Source organism: Ambystoma mexicanum, chromosome 12 (assembly GCF_040938575.1).
Source record: "Ambystoma mexicanum isolate Mex_15411 chromosome 12, UKY_AmexF1_1, whole genome shotgun sequence".
NCBI classification, from domain to species: Eukaryota; Metazoa; Chordata; class Amphibia; order Caudata; family Ambystomatidae; genus Ambystoma; species Ambystoma mexicanum.
Window position 1 is genome coordinate 705,832,432 of NC_090936.1, and position 16,391 is coordinate 705,848,822.

Here is a 16,391-nt window from a genome sequence, read left to right on the forward strand (position 1 = left end):
CCCGGTGGAGACGGCGCCAGAACTCTCGATGTGCACGATGCTCTGCGTGTTTTTTTTTTCTTTTTTGCTACCCAGGAATAAACGCAGTTTGGAACATGTGGCTGCCTGCTGGGGTCTCTGTTGCATTTCTGGGGGCCAGATGGGAGGTGTTTGGGTCTCCCATAGATGGTGAGGGTATGGCTGCTGGCCCCCCACTGCCCTGGTGGGGGTCCAGCTTCTCCCCAACACCATGTCATGATGATCCGCCTGAAGCCCAAAGCCAAGTGCAACTCTTGGTTTGACTCTGACCTATATACACTTAAACGTAAGTGTAAGGCGGCCGAGAGGAAATGGAGAGCCTCTTGCTCATCCGCTGACAAACTGGCCTGCCGCCTGCTCCAAAGGCAATATCGCCTCTCTGTACGCACCAAGAAGCAAGCTCATATTCAATCCCTTGTTTCTGGAGATCAAAAAACTCAGCCAAACTCTTTAAAATCTGCAAGGAGCTGGCCAACCCTTCTGCAGTAGCCATCTCTCCTCTCGCCTCTCACGCCCTTTGCAATGACCTTGCCTCACACTATATCTGTAAAACTAAGGACATCCTGTCCACACTATCCTACTCTCCTTCTCCTCTCCCCTCCCCTCCTCTGCTTGTTGATCCTCCCTCAGCTTCCCCTCCTCCCTCTTTCTCTGCCTTTCATCTTTTCTCCCCCGATGAGGTTGCTAGACAAGTCTGATCTATGAAAGCCTCATCAAAACAGGTTCATCCCTGTTCTTATAAAACCATTAAGGACCACAATGACACCCTTGCACCTGCCCTTGCAGATTTCTGCAACCTCTCCTTTGCCTCTGGTTCTTTCCCCTCCCCCCTGAAACACTTCCTCTGCATCCTCTCCTCAAGACACCCTCAGCTGATCCCTCCTGTCCAGCTAACTATTGCCCAATTTCCATCACCTCCTTTTTGGGTAAGCTCCTGGAAAAGCTTGCCATCTCTCATCTGAACCTTCATTCTGACTCTGTCGGCTCACTCCGTGACCACCAATCCAGCTTCAGAGCTGCCAGAAGTACAGAAACTGCTCCCCTGAACATCCGTGTACAAGGGTGTCCTTGTACATTTGTACATTTGTATTTATACCTGGTGATATCTCACATAATGTATCTACTGTATGTATCCTCTGTATGTATGAAACCTAAGCCTAAGTATTCTTGTAACTGCTGCGCCCGGCTACCCCTGGGTTTGAAGCCCATTATCAAATAATAAACTAAACTAAACTAAACTAAACTAAACCTGCTCTCCAACCTTGACTCTAACATTCCCTCTGTCCTTATCTTACTTGATCTCTCCTCCGCCTTCGTTACGGTCAACCACACCATCCTGTTCAATCGTCTCCGTGGCAACCTGGTTATCACTGATCAGGCTCTGGCCTGGCTAACCTCCTTTCTCTCTGATCAACCTTCCCAGGTACAACTTGGGTGCTTCCTCTCCTCTATCTCCCTCTCTACCTGTGGTGCTCCTTAGGGGCACAACCTCTCAATCTGGCTTTTCAACCAATACTTGGCAACTCGTGCCTATTGCATTTCCATCATCTGCTCTAACTTCCAATGCTACACTGACAACACCCAACTCATCTTCAGGCTTCTCTCTGCCACCTCCCTTCCCTCCCTCATCTCTGACTGTCTAATCGCCATTCAAAATTGGTGTGCCACCAATGATCTCTGTTTAAAAGGCTAATAAAACTGAGCTCCTCCTCATTGGCATGCCCTCTCCATCCTTTCCGCTTACTCTCTGGCCTGCCTCCCTTGCCTCTCCTCCTGCCCCTACCTGTGAAGCAAAGAACCTCATCTTTGACTCCACACTATCCTTCTCCTCACACATCTCTGAAGCCTCAAAAAAATCTAACTTCTTACTACACCTGCTAAGAGGTACCTTTCCCTTTGCTCCTTCCCTCAGAAGCTCACTGTCTCTCAAGCTCTGGCTGGACTACTGAAACAGCCTATTTCTTATGCTGCCTGCCACCACTCTCTGCCCTTTACAGCTAATCTAGAACAGTACTGTGAGACTTGTCCTTGGCCTCAAGCCCTGGGATCATATCTCTCCAGCACTGAAATCCCTCCACTGGCTCCCAGTGGATGCAAGGATTAAATTTAAAACCCTTTGCATTGTCTACAAGGCTTTCTGGGGCCTGGGTCCAAAATACCTTCAACTATCCTCCGTAAATACCTCCCCTCTCAAGCCCTTCGCTGCTCTACCTCTAACTCCCTCAGGGTCAACCGCTTTTCAAAGAAACGAGCGGGGGCAGATCTCTGTCTTTGGCCGGGGCCTCCCTTTGGAACGGCCTCCCTGCCACCCTGAAACTTGAGGAAAACCATCTACAGTTCCCGAAGCTCCTTAAGACCTTCCTCTTCGCATCTGCCTTTGCCACTCTCCTCCCCTGTTGATCTGCTTTATCTCTCGGCACTGCCTCACCTGGCCATAATAAGACATGAGCTAGCACTGGATGGACTCTATGGTGTTGTGTTATGGAAATCAATGGCATTGCTGCGAAAGATGACTATGCCAAATCCTGAACCAGCATACAGAATACTGGCACCATCGGATAATCATTTGTATACTGTTTTACTCCTGACATGGTCTCTAAGGGTCAAAGCGATCATGTATGAAGCAAATATTACGATGGACACGTTGCTGGCTCACCCACAAATTGTGAGAAAAAAAACTGAAACATTTGTCGTGGATTCAAAATGTGTCCAAGTATGAACGTTTACCTACAGCTTTAGACCTTGGAGCCACAATGAATAAATTGGAGAAAATGCCTAATTATTTGCAACTATTTCCTTCTCGACATCACTGTGATGGCTTTCTTCGCTTAAGCCTAAATGCATATAAATCAAAACAAATGTTGTTTATGAGACATATGTATGACATAAAGGACGATGTTTGCAGATATTGTTTAGCAAATATAGAATCCATAAAACATGTATTAATGGCATATCCATCACTTAGAGACCTGAGATCATTGCATCTGAGTAAATATGCACCTAAAATTGAGAATATGGACGACTTGTGGATACGTATTTTGAGTGGGAGCTTGGTGCATTTAAATTGCTCAGTAGTAAAATTTTTTAGAAAGAATTATGGTTTGATATGAGAATAGTTGAGTAATTAATGGAAGATTTTCTACTGGTATGTTGTAATAAAAGTTTGTAATAAACTATATGTTACAAAAAAAAAAGAATGTTCAATCCGCATAAAGGGGAGGATAAAAAGACTTTGGATCCCCTTTCCCCTCCTGAAGAGAAAAGTGCAGATGCAGAGGAGAAGGGATGTTACCCCTTAAAGGAATTGAACGCAGCGGCAGCGTATGTTAATCCAACCTATGCGCTCCAGTTTATAGCAGTGAGAATAATGCGGAAGAGAGCAAGAGCAGAGAATGCAAAGATATATCAACACCCAATGAAACTAAACAGTGTGATGAGAGAAAGGACAGACAATACAGATAAATGGAGATAGAGAAGAAGCAGGGAAACCGAAAGAAATAAAGGATAAAGCTAAGGGAATGACAATAGTACAGAATTAATTGATGGGAGGTCACATATTGCTTAAGCTAGACAATAAGGGCATTGATGGGGTTTGAGAAAGAGAGGAGAGAGATTAGCGGGAAAAGAGAAAGAAGGAAGAAGAAAGAGCATACAAAGAAGAGAAGGATAAAAAATGAAAGAGAATGGAAAAACAAAGAAGATATGAGGCAAGAAAAGTAAAGGAACAGTTAGAATAGAAGACACTAGAAGAGATAGAAGCCCAAAGAATATAAGTACCTAAATTGCAAAAAAGGCAAGAGGAAGAGGAATTGAGGGAAAATAGGAGAAGAGAAGAAGAAATGAGCAAGAGTAGGGGATTAAAAGACGATGGAATAGAATATTTATGCAATAGTAGCATAGTGCCGATTGACGCACAAGAACGACTGAAGGAAGAGAGAGGGTCACAACAGCCCAGTAGGGAGCTGCAAGGAATGCTGAGCTCAGCATGGGCTGGTGGGCAGGATACAGAAGACATAGAGCAGAGACTTGGGAAATTATATAGGCAAATGAGGGGCAGAGGTAGGTACAGAATCCAAGAGAATGTAGACAATTTGCTTTTAAAGGGAGCTGAAGATAGATCAGGTGATGTCATAACAGACCAGTACAGAACATTGTCTTTAAACAGATTAGCTCTCGACAACACGAATGGAGACAATAGTCACACGAGCTGTGGCATAATAATGTCAGACGAAGAGAGGAAGGAGAATAAGAGGGTGTAGACAAAGGGGTAAAATGGTCAGATTTAGAGGTCCCTAAAGAAAGGACACCAGAATCAACACCATAATGTGAGCAACAACAAGCACAAACCCGTAGTGCAGGGGATATATCCCCACCATATGTAAGCAGGTTAAGACCAATACCTGGAAGGAAACAAATGGGCGAGTTGAGTTCTGCCTTGAAGACAAGGAGTGGAGGTGAATATGATTATGAACCAGGATTTTCACAATTCCCATTATTGGAGAAAGGGGGAGGACGACATCAACATATACCATGGCCACCGATGGATAAAGATTAATTTAAGGTGTAAATTGCAGAATTTAACTTCTGTTTCAGGAAAATTGACTTATGAGTTAGAGCGGATGACATCAGGAATGGCGTTAGCTATAGGTGATATAAAAGGGCTGCTAGCGGCTATCCTAGGGGAGAGAGCTGATGACATTTGCAGGTCGAGCAGGATACACTGGTGTGACTTTACAAAACTCAACACACGATGGAGCGCCATTTAATAATTGCAGAGCAGATTTATGGCGAGCACTCAGAGTGCAATACACCAATACATCAGATATGGGTGCGATAATGACTAGGAAAATGGAAGAGGATGAAGATCCTGTTGCTTATATTCAAGATATTTAAGACAAATGGCAGCAGGAGACTTGTGAACCATCTGATAAACCGGTAGCATTATTTTACCACATTTTGTGCCATGTACCGAGTCAATGCAACAGCAGCAGAAAAAGCAGGTGGGAATGGAAGCAAAGCCATGGCCAGAAATACAATTGACAATCATGCATCACTGCCAATTAATGCCAGAGAAAAAAAAGAAAGAAAGCTTAGAAAACAAAACAGAAGAAAGCAAACTTAGTTCAGAAGAAGTTGCCCAAACTAGCCATAGAGGGAGCATTATTGAAAATTAATGAAGGAGGAGTAATGCAGGAGACGCAGTCAGGGCAGCAAAATAATGCAGGATATCCCACAGACGAGAGTGCGTACCATTTCTGGCCAAGAGGAAAAGGGAATGGCCTAGAGAAGTAGGACAAGATGCATTTCAAAACTCTGATGGACTCTGGACAGCCACAACAATGTTACAATTGTGGAAGAATGGGACACATAGCTAGGACACGCAGAAGCAGAGAAGGCATGCAACATAATGTTCAAGCTTCAAGATGGGGATGGGTTATGCTCCACAATATATTGCACAACCACAGGAATATTATGCCCAAGATCACATGTATGCTCAGCCATATGTGCCACAATCCCAACAAATGCAACTTGTACCACTGCAAATGCAATTGCTGCAAGGGCAACCACAGCAATCACCCATGCAAGCACAACAGGCACAGCCCCAGCAAGCAAAGATACAGCAGGTTATGTTACCACAATGTAATAGGACCCCAGAGGCCCAACAAGCACCTGCACCAAAAATTAGGGAGAGTGACTGTGGCAGGATGAAATCCTTTAAAAGGTACCAGGATGAATTTATATCCACAATAGCACAGCCCACAGAGTGACTTGAAGTGTTCAGTATTATCAGTGACACCAGACCCCCAAGAGAAACCAAGGTTCAAGGTGGTGACGAGGGCAAGGCGTTTTCATTTTTAGTAGACACAGGATCCACTCGTTCTTGTGTCTGTAAGGGAAAATACCCAATTTCAGGTACTGCCACGAATGCTCAAGTATTCTGTGGGGCGATGAGTTTAGTTCCTTTTACAGACACATGATCAATGTCTATAGGAGAACATGATATGTAAATGCCAATATTATACTCCAGACGTAATGACAAAGCTTAATATGACAATATTTTTCACTGAAGAAGGAATAGTGTGCTCCACTCCAGGGATGCACTATATGAATGTGGGAGAGTTTATATTGGCCTTTACAGGCCAAAAAGCATTATGAGGAGTGATTTTAGATCCAGAAGTATTTTATTTGTATGGAGCGGCTATCCTATTTTCATGGTTACCCAGGTTGGTAATTAAAAGATTGAGAATACCTGATGAATTATTGTTCAGGCCAGAAATCCCCATTGACGATGAGGACAGACACATCATTCCCTTAGAATTAGAACCAGCAGTGGTCAGAGAAGAAAGGGTGTTGCTTCAAGGGACAGATGGTGAAGGAAGGGGATGGAGGACAGTGATAGTCTTCAATGAAGGATACAGGTTGACAGATTTGACAGATGAAGAACTGTTTAGAGATGATGACTCTGATGCTGAACTTCTGTTTTTAATAAGTATCACTGTAAAGAATATAGAAATACCACAGAGAATGGTGTTGGCAGAAATAAGACTGTCATTCTTTCAGGAAGACCTAGAGAAAGTGCCAGAGATCTTATTGACTACAAGCCCATATGATGTGGGTTTATTAAAAGGGATAGGTGCAGTTAAAAATAAATTAAAACCAGGCGCTCTTTTACCACTAGCAGAGCAATACCTCATGTCCAGAGAGGCAGATGAAGGTATATTTGAGACCATTTCAGCTTGAATGAAGCAAGGCATATTGGTGCCATCGGACTGATCATGTAACACAGCCATGTACCCTGTGAGAAAATCAAAGGGGGGGTGTAGAGATTTATTCAGGACCTTTGCACCCTAAACTATTAGTCGAAGCTGAGTTTCCTTTACTTCCTAAACCTGCAATGATACTGTGTAAGATTCTATCCACAGCCAAATATTTCACAGTTGCAGATTTGAAGAATGCATTATTTTGATTCCCCTTCATGAAGACTCACAAGATTTGACTTCCTTTTTGTATAGAAATACATACCTGAAACATATTGTTTTTCCCAAGGGTAGTGTGAGTCCCCTTCAATCTTTAACAGAGTCCTCCAGATGGACTTGACTAATGTCCAACTCGAAGATGCAATAATTCAGTACGTGGATACTTTTTGGTGTGTACTGAGACAGAGGAAAGATGCAAAGAAGACTCGGTTAAACTCATTACCATACTCTCAGAGAAAGGTTATAAGGTAGAAAATGAGAAATTACAATATTGTCAAGAAGAAGTCTTGTACATAGGACAGTTGATCACTCACGAAGGGTGAACAGTGACACGGTAAAGAGCAGAAACAATCATGAAAACTGTAGCACTTAAAACAGTGAGGAAAATGCAACAGTATCTAGGCTTATGCAATATTGCAAGCCCTGGGTTTTTGATTACAGTAAGTACATTCAAACACTTTTTTAAAGACTCAATGGAGCACACGTAGATAAGAGCAGAATAACATGGACAGATGAGATGACTGAAGGGTTTGAAGACTTGAAAAAGGAAATCGGTACAGCCCCTGTGTTGTGGATCCCAGATTACAATGAAGAATGCTATTTATTCTCCCATTCCAGTGGAGATGTCATGACAGCAGTTTTTACACAGATGACAACATTAGGACATGGACATAAAACATTGGCATAGTACAGTGGTATTTTAGATCCATTAATAAAAGGACACTATGGGCCTCATTACACGGTAGGCGGAGGACCAAGGTGCTATTAGCACCTTGGTCCATGCCGGTAAAATACCGGCACCGCCTTGGTGGAAAGGGGAATTACCGTCCTATTTCAAGGTTGGTGGGGTGGTAATTCCCCTTTCCCCCATTGCCCTTCCCCAGTCCCATTTTTGCCCCATAGGGCTCTATGGGAATGGGGAAGGCGCTAATTATGGTGCCGCAAATTGCGGTACCGTAATTAGCAACCTGGTCCCTTTGCGGGTTGGTTTTTAACGCCTGCAAAAAGCAGGCGTTAAAGTCTCCAACCCGCAAAGGGACCTCGTAGTAAGGCGGTAAGGGTTAACGGTCACCGGTACCATTAACGGTCACCGTTAACCCTTACCGCCGTCCGTGTAATGAGGCCCAATGCCTGTGAGCAATCTTTAGCTGCTGTTGCATATGCAACTTAAAAAGGTTCAAGTTTACTTATGGGGTGCCCAGTAAGGTTATTTCTAGAGCATGCATTATTTGCAATCCTAGAGAACCCCAAAAGTACATTGACCAGGCAAAGAGTAGGAGGTGATTATTTGCAACAAAACAATTAAAATTGTTAGATGTAAGATAGTGAATCCAGCAACGTTTATAGCAGAACCAGTGGGAGAGTATGACTATGTACGTGATTGCACACTGTATACTGACTGTTTTAATGATAATCCCCAAGCAGAAACTGAATAGAGAAGGTGAATTTGAGGTAGTAACAATCATGAGGTTGTCTTCGAATTATTCAGCACAGGCTGCAGAAGTAGTGGCACTCATTGAAGCACTGCAGAGCTTCAAGGATGAGGAAGTGATGATGTACTCTGGCTCTGCCTATGTGACGTCAACCGTACATGCAGGGTTGTCACGCTGGAAAAAGAGGGGCTTTTTCCATGCAGACGGTACTCCGGTGCAACCTGTGGCCCTATTAAATAGGCTTATAGAAGCATTGCATCTCCCATTGACCCTAGCAGTCATAAAATGCTCAGCACATTCTAAACAAACAGACTTAATTTCCCGTTGAAACAAAGCAAAATTATCTCCCCACATCTAGTTTGGGAAGAGAAGATGTTAAACAAAATGACAGGGGTATACATGTTAGCAAAGGAGGGCTTTAACATACTGTCATTGTCCAGTTAATTGAAATACAAAGTTGAGCTCCACAAGATAACAGGATTCATGGAGAAAGCACAGGTGTTCCTTATCTCCCACTAATGCAATTTGAAGGCAGGAAAGCACTGGAAAGCCAGTTTTGCCTCTATTTTTATTGAGTGTAGTGCCAGAGCAGCTTCATTGCCTAGCACACACATCTCAAGAGAGTCTAGCTGCAACAATTGCAGAAGAGTGGTTCTCATCTAATCTACTAGAGCATGTGGCACAGTTCATTGTGAATCACATAGTGTGCCAGACATTTACTGCAAGGCATACTTTGCAAACAGTAAGAGGAGCAATCCCTAGATCCAATGGCCCATTTCAGCATCTACATATAGATTATGTAGATATGCTACAAATATGCAATGGCTACAGATATATTTTTGTCGTAGTATGCCCTTTTTCTAGATGGATAGAGGCAGGTCCATGGACATAGTCTGATGCCCCTTGCGCTGCCAAGTTTCTTGTGTGCAAGTTGTTCCTCAGGCGGGGGGTGCAAGGTTTTGCAGCAAATTAGATTTTTGAACAGACAGTTCTCCTATTACGTATAAAATATAAATGTTCTTCCTCTTATCACCCACAGGTCAATGGTGTGTGTGAGAGATTAAACAGATTTTTAAAAGAGCACATAGCCAAGACAACAATCACTTTGAAAAATAGATGGCTACATTGCCTGCCCCTTGCCTTGTTTGCCCTGAGAAATTAGCCTGATTCAGATCACCATCTAACTACTCATGAGTTTTTGACTGGACGATGTATGAGAACTCCACTTGCTCCTCCAAATAGGGTAATAACTGATGCCCACAGCGTAGTGAAGGCATTAGGCGAGGAGATGCACGATTACCTAACAACAGTGATTGGAAGTGTTTCTTTCATGTCTCAACAGATGAAGAACAGAAGGGGAGGTCTAAAAGAAGTGGCAAAGATAATCAATCTCATGAAACAGAAGATTTGCTGAAACTTGCAAGGTTGTATCCAGGAGACCAGGTGCTAGTGCGCAAATGTATACACACCTGTAATACGCCCCATGTTGAAAGTCCACATTAGGTAGAGGAAGATGCCCCGCTGCTTTTAAACTGAAGGGGTAAAGAGTGTGGCCACATCTACATGACGTCAAATCCTACAAAGGCGAAACATTGACACCTACTTAAGATATCCGTAGTGAAGCAACAGAAGTAGTGCTGCATGTGCAGACCCATCCAAACGAAGCAAAAAAAGTAGTTTTTTGTGTACAGACCCATCCAAACAAAGCAAGAGAAGAAGTTCCATGCATGCAGACTTGCCTGATGGCTAGAAACGAGAAAAGGGAAAATGAAGCGCACACAAGCACTATAGATCAGGGACCAGCAGTTCTCAAAAATCAATTGAAGACCAGCGTTTCTCAAAAATCAGCTAAGGAGAAAATAGACTTGTAGCTATTTTGGAACTCTTTTAGACAGGTTTCAAGGAACAATGTGCGAAGAGCCTGGAATTTGAAGAAGAAAGAAGAATATCAACCATTGTTTATGATACCTATTATTACACCAGTATACACACTCTTGTCTGTTATTTTATGCCACATATTGCAGACTTATCCAGCCCTAATAATGAAGGGGAATACATATGATCACATTTCTATAAGACCTCAAGAATAACTGTATTGTGTAGAAAGTGATAATAGCAATAAAGCTCAATTTTCTGATATAGAAGTGATTAAAAAGGAGATAATACATTTGCATATTAAAGTAAATACAGAATGGAGAGGATTCAGCATTTCAGAGGTTCATTGCCATCCAGAAAGTTAATAGGTTTTCATGGAACATTGATGATGTTATCAGTTGGTAGTATGATTTGTGTTTTTCTCCTTATTATTATGGCAGTTCAAAATGTGGCAAAAGGTAGCACAGATGTGCAGGGTATTAATGAAACATCCATTGTATTCCCTGCTAAAGTAATAGACAACCTGTTTTACAATAGAACTAGGAGGTTATTTCAAGTTAAAAGGGATGTTGAGGAGGACCATAAAGATATTACACAGCCCACGGTAGTGGCTGTGTAGTTATGGTTAAGTTGCTAATCCCATAGGAAGAACACTTTTTGGGCGGCTTTTAACTGTGCTCCTCCTGGACGAATCCTCACCAAACTTTGCAAAAAAAGTATATGGCCCACTCTGATTTTTGTGAGGTTTGGACCAAGGGGGGCAAAGTTATAGGGGGGGTCCCAAAATTTCTTTTTTTTTAATAGACATAATGGGAAACAACTTTGCTCACGCCTACAGCTCAAACCGCTGGATGGATTTCCACGAAATGTACGGCAGGAGCAGTGGCTTAGTCCCAAAAGCGTGCTTTTGTTAATGTAGTGTAAATCCATCCAGTCATTTTTATTTTTTAATGGCCAAAACGTAAGGCAAAAAAATTAGTGATGTCAATGTCCACTTCGCGGACACACTTCCCTGTTCGCTCCGCGGATAGGACACCGATTGGAAAATTGGCTTGCATCATGTCCACGGACACGCAACATGTTCTCTGATTAGCTGGGGTAAGGCATGAGGTGCGTCAAATTGTTTCGATGCACCCGCCATATTGGATCCGCCGACAGCGTGGGAGCGAACAGAGGCAAAATGCAATTTTGTGGAGTATGTTGGTGTGCAGAAGTGCTTGGGGAGGGTTGCGGAGTAAGAGATAGGTCAAATACTGTATTTATTAATAGGTGGCAGGTGCCCTTGATGTGTTCACCATGTCCGCGGTCGTTGCGTTTGTCTGCAGACATAATAAATGCACAACTGCCTATTTTACTTTATTATGATGTTGGTTTTGGGTTGTTAGTAGAGGATTGATTGTAATTAATATCCCCTATAAGCACATACACAGTCAAAATGTTTGGTATTATAGGTGTGTTATTCTGGGGTGTTTGTGGCCAGGGCCTAGAGTCTTGGGTGCATGGCCTTACTGGTTGAGTTTTTTTGTGGTGGTATGCAGTTTTTCATGACATGGGTAACTGGACAAGACATACTTTTTCGATCTCTGTGATAAAAGAAAGGATCATATGTTAGAGCAGGGAGTATTTTTTTGACCCTCATATTGTGTACGTTACAAGGACTATAGTTCAACTCAGTGTACTGTGCAATTTGCTCAGTTTCTGTATTTGTTTTCTAAATCATTGGGTCGGTGGGAAAAAAATCCACGCTGGATTAAAAAAGAAACCTTCTATGTAGTGGTAAAATGTATTTCTTTCATTGTTTTACTGTTTATTTCTTGTTTTATGCTAATCTTCTATCTTGGGCTTGTTGCAGATTTTTGGGGCAATTAGATACCTGTTGGCGTATTCTAATAGTTTATTTCTAATTGTATGCGATTCATCTATCTCTTTGCTTGTTTTAGGTTTTTTTGGGCAGTTAGATACGTGTTGGCATATTCTAACTGTGTATTCCTTGTTTTATTATAGTGGTATTTTTGTATGTGTTTGTTGTTGCAGAATCTTGGGGCAGTTAGATACCTGTTGACGTAATCTAACTGTGCACAGTTTTGAAGTTGAAGTTTTGCTCATGTTCATGCACAGATTACGTATTAAATTTTGGTTTTAAGAATATTAAGTAAGCGTTTACAGGATTTGCTGGCAATCTCTGCTTTAGAGTAATGGTACTATCATTATATTTGAACCATCCACAGTTCTTTTTTATATATGCCGTGTAGTGACCTGCATTGGTTGTGGCTCCTGCCTGGTGATTATACCTATTGTTGTGAAGGTTTTCTTACCCAGTGATACTTGACCATGTGTGAATCCAGTCAGTTTACAGTTGTTTTTGGGACTATCTGCATTGTAACATAAAAGCATTACTATTACGTATTTACTATGTGTCTGTATTTGTAAGGTGGAACGATTATCTGAATTGCAGGTAGTACATAATCTGCCATGGTTTGTATTTTGTACAAGTTGCTGATATGGATACTTACGCAAAGCATTCATTAGGGACTTCTTCCGGTGCCACATGGTTGCACAGAGTGCATGTATGTTTCCACATGTATGAAATCTGAAAGATTTCATTTATAGGTATGTTTTTGTTTTCCAGTACTTGTTGTAAGTACATTAGCAATTCTTGTGGATCTTCTTGTGAGTTTATAGTGAATTTGACAATTCAAGCACAGAAGTCCAATTCTTGTCTTATTCTATGAACACTGTAAGTGTTGTCAGGATTGTTGGTTGCATTTCTATGAAGGACTAACATTTGCAAACACAATTGGTCTGTACTGTGTAAGTAGATGTTCTCAATAATTGGTGGCAATTGGAATAGAACATTTATTGCTACATTTGCATAGCAATTTACAGCAGTTATATTTCATAATTTGAATGGACCTGACAGTTCTGTGTCAAAGTCATTTGTTCTGAGTGTGTGTTGCTTCTTTGAAGAAGTAGTTGAGTTACTTTGACCAGTAGATTCTTCTTTCATTCTGGGACTTGCTGAAGTATTTGTTTCTTTTTTTTTCTTTGGAGGAATTGTAGTGTTATCCTGTATCGTTTCAGTTTGAAGTCGTTTTCTTTTACAAGGTTTTGCTTTTTGTGTAACAGGATAGGTTTTTAAATGGGTGTGTGAAGTGAACGCAGCCTATTATATTCTACAATGCAAGGAATATCTGCATTTACTTTACTTGCATCAAAGTTGATTAGAAATAGCCCGTTAAGTGTACGTAAGCGTGATAGTACTACATAGATCATGCCTTCTTCAAAGACTGTGCTACCAATATCTATTAATGCTTTATCTAGGGTAAGACCTTGTGATTTGTGAATGGTAACTGCGTATGCTAGAGTTAGTGAAAATTGTTCTCTGCATACATACATGTCTTTGAAAAGAAGTAAGTGTGCTGTTGAGCGTCCTATCCTTTTAACTTCTGATAGTTTGTCAAAGAGAATATTGAGAATATGAATGTTGTTGTCACGTGGGTATGTTTGAAAGCCAACATCTGTACCAAGTGCTCCATTAACTAGTCCTTGCTCCATGTCAAGGTTACGTTTAAGCATTAATCGACAGTTTAAAGATAATTTTAATATTTTCTCCAAACCAGCTGTGTTGGAGATAGAGTTTTCTAGGGTATTTAGTCGTGTTGTGGCTTGTTGACACATGGTTAGTGTCATACCATGTACGTCCAGTTTATCTGTGGAGCAATTTTCAATTATTGGTTGCATTTCTTTTTTCAACATTTTTCATTGAATTTTGAACAGCGTGCAAGAGGTGGCATCAAGGACATACAATTGACATTTCTGTGTGGCAATTGTTACATGAAATCATTAGCACATGAGTTATGGCCATATAGTGCATGGATGGGCCTGTTTTTTAATATTGCTGGTGCTTCTTGAGATTGTATACCAACTCTAATACTTTTTAAAATGTTGGCGTATGTGAGGTCTGCAGACTGGTGCATGTTTTCTGTTAATTCTCTGTATTGGAAATGTTGCCGAAGGTTGACATTTCCTATGCTGCCAAGAGTTTTACGGCACAGTTTGTGCCCTAAGGTTTTAAAAATAGGTTCAGTTTTGACTGGTGTCAATTGAAGATCTCCAAAAACAATAATGTGTTTTCCCCCAAAGTGTCTGTTTTGAGGACCTTTTGTAATCTGAGGTGAATCAACATTAGGTTGGAGACCATGCTCACCTCATCTATTAGCAGCATTTTCATTTGTTTGAAAACTATGCGTAGCTCCATTGCAGCATCTGTGGAAAGTTTGTAATAGTCTTATTTGTTTTGATGTTCTACTGGAAGCAGTAGAAATCAGTGTAAAGTGACACTGCCTATTTTGTAGGCAGCTAAACCTGTGGGGGCAGTTACAACAGCTGACAGTTTGTTGTTTGTCAATTGTTGAAGGAACTTGCTAATGATTTTGATTAAGAATGTTTTGCCTGAACCAGCTTCACCACTCAAGTATAGCAGTATAGGTTTGTAGTTTTGACAGGTACAGTTTTTATTTTCATGGTCCACACCAAGTTCAATTTGTTTCATTATTTCTTGGAAAATGCTACGCTGCTCATTGTTCAGTTGTCATTTTAGTACAGCAAAGTCTTCTGTAGCTTGTTCTGTAGCTTAGCATACTGACACATGGTGTTTTCTACTTCTATCATGGCTAATGCTGCCTCATTTGCTATTAGTGGCTGTCCAAGTGCTTCTTGGCTACATGTTACAGAAGGTAGACTACTGTCGGGCATGTCCACTTGTAGTTGGGCCTGTAGTTCTTCTTCGTGTTGCTGTTCATTGTGCAACATTGTTTGGTACTGTGTAAAGTTTACGTCTGTTATAGTGCTTTCATTTGCTTGGAACGCGTCTTCATAGGAGTCATATGTATCCAGTTACTCTTCTTCTTTTCTCTGTGGTTTAAAAATTTGCAGCAGGGACATGTAATACAGTTCTTTATGTTGAGGAGTTTTTGATGACAATTGGATATGATTAATTATGCTACCTTCACAATTTACCACTCTGTATCTACCTTTCTTTTCATCTGGTTTAACATTATTTTCGTATGTGAAGTTTTGGGCTATGTGGTAGAGACACATGGGGCCTCATTACGAGTACAGCGGTAACCGAGGCGGTAAAACTTGTATTACCATTCCGCCTCTGTGATTCCCGGAATTACCGGGGCATTACGACCCCGGTTTTCTGGGAATCACGGAGGCGGAATGGTGTTAATCCCCATTCCCATTAAATCCTATGGGACTCAATGGGAATGGGAATCATGGAAACACCGGCAGCATGTCGTAATGCTGCCGGTGTTTCCTCGTCCGCCTGCAGGTGGGCGGTGTTAAACCCGCCAGGTCAAACCTGGCAGGAACATCACCTCCCGCCTGCAGGAGTCGGGATCAGGCAGTCTGGAAACAACGGTGGCGGCGGGTTTACCGCCACCGTTATTTCCGCACCGCCTGATTTGTAATAAGGCCAATGGTTTCCAAAGTGTTTGGGTAATATGTGTCTAGTAAATAGTTTTTCAAAATGTCTTGGCTGTTGGGATCATTTTTGGCTATTGTTTCTATGTCCTCATATGCTTTGAGAACTCTTTTTCTAGATTTAGCAGGACCAAGACTTAGCCATACTATATTGTCAGATTTTCCATACAAGGCAGTACCTGTTAAACGGTCTGCAGCTTCATAGCAGCCACATTCTCTATGAGAGAGCATTTTTATGCCTAAACTGTACAATTTCTGTGATAGTGTTTTGTCATCCCAGAGGTCCTGAAGCTCTGTTTTCTCTGCTTTGGTTAAGTAGGCCGTGACATATCGTGCAACTTCAGTGGAATTGTCTGCAATGTACTTCACATCTATGTTTGCATTCCATAGTAGGGCAATGATTGCATTGTAATCATGATGTATTTTGATTCTTCAGTACTTTTTATGTAATATGTGTTCTTTGGTGATTTACCTTTGACACTATGGGCCTCATTAGGACCCAGGCGGTAAGGGGTTTACGGCGGCGTAAACAGCGCCGACCTTTACCTCCTGATTCCGAGGTCCCGTAATTAACGCCTTCCCCACTCCCATTATGCCCTAT